The following is a 1377-nucleotide window of genomic DNA, read 5'->3' as shown; positions in this document are numbered from 1 at the left end:
CCCTCCCTCCCTCCCTCCCTCAGCCCTCGCCGTGGTGTGTGTGTGTCAGCCAGTGTCAATCAGGTCTTAACTGGGCCACCAAACAGAGCCAGGAGACGTTTGGGCCAGCCAGCAGCAGCAGTTAGGTACACCCCCATACCTCCCCCCTCTCCTCCCCTCACCCTTTCCTCCCTTCCCTCCTCCTCAGTAGGCCGCGACCGGGCCACAGCTATCGGGTCGCTGTCATTTTCGCTGTCGTCACTGTCGGAGGGATATGCGTAGACGTCTGGGCCTTTCTCCACACACACACACACTCAAGCACACGCGAACACGCAGGTCTTACCTATTATAGCTTTGACGGGTCTGTTGTACTAGGGCATACCTATAGCTGCTGTGGCGCTCGGTCTGCTGTACTTCTTATTCACAGTTCCTACTTACCTGAGGTGGACCTGTAGCCTGGAGGAAGCGTCGTTCGTGCGTGTGTGTGTCGTGTGCTGTTGTAGGTCTGCTGTTGTTCCTTGGAATAACTAGGCCTAACTAACCCAACACTCGACACAGGCCTCCCTCCTCGCTGCCAGGCCTCTAGTCAGTCTAGCGCCTGCCTGCCTGCGGACTTTGTTATTGTGATCGCTGGCGTGGCTGTGATAACGATGACGAGAATGTCCTCCTAGCACAACCACAATTTGTGACTGAATTTGTGTGTGTTTTTTCCACTTTGAGGATACCCCGAGTGTTTGTGTGGTTGCACCTTTTGTTTCGTTTCGTTGGACTCTTCGAGCCGGTGCCCTGTGTCCACTGAGGGATGCGGGAGCTGAGAGCTGTAAGACATTTACAATGTTGACCTTACCTTATATGTCTTCGAATTCTAGTACATGTATTACTATTGTCAGTGTACATCATAAGTAGGCTTGGGTAAAATCTAGGCTTGGACAGGATTCATTTTTCCTTGGCGTTCAAATATCGTTACTGGTGATTGGAAGAGGCAAAATTGTTAGGTCCTGTGTGTGCACTATTCTCATTATCTTCTGAATGTCGGTCTTGCCTTTTCCTTTTCACTAAATGACTGTCGCGGTGTGTGTTATTGAAGTTATTGTTGACATTACTTACGTTACGTCTTTGAATTCTTGTTTTGTACGTCATAACTCGATAGGTTTCGTTTTGCTGTGGCGCTCAAAGGTCGGTTCTTGTGATTGGAGGGGTCAGTTGTCAGGTCTCAATTGTGTATGTATTATTCCTCATTGTCTTCTGCCCGTCGGTCTTGCCCTTTTATTGCATTGTCGCGGTGTAGTGTAGATGTGATGTGTTTGCTCTAACAAAGATCATGAAGATGACGGAGTGGGTGGTTGGCGGGTGCTCTCGTGTGGTTTGCTCCTGTTCTTTCCTGTCAAATATGTATAT

The 1377-nt window shown here is 49.5% G+C and overlaps 1 protein-coding gene across 1 annotated transcript in view; it reads left to right on the top strand.

Moving 5' to 3' along the window:
• The window catches only part of LOC101862101 (ras-specific guanine nucleotide-releasing factor RalGPS2), a gene marked incomplete at both ends in the record, with an annotated part of 49164 nt that overhangs the window by 4820 nt on the left and 42967 nt on the right, over nucleotides 1–1377 (top strand).

The sequence above is a fragment of the Aplysia californica genome, unplaced genomic scaffold (genome assembly GCF_000002075.1).
Source record: "Aplysia californica isolate F4 #8 unplaced genomic scaffold, AplCal3.0 scaffold00056, whole genome shotgun sequence".
Taxonomy (NCBI): Eukaryota; Metazoa; Mollusca; class Gastropoda; order Aplysiida; family Aplysiidae; genus Aplysia; species Aplysia californica.
The sequence above is the reverse complement of the archived record's forward strand: the minus strand, read 5'-3'. Positions and strand labels throughout refer to the sequence as shown.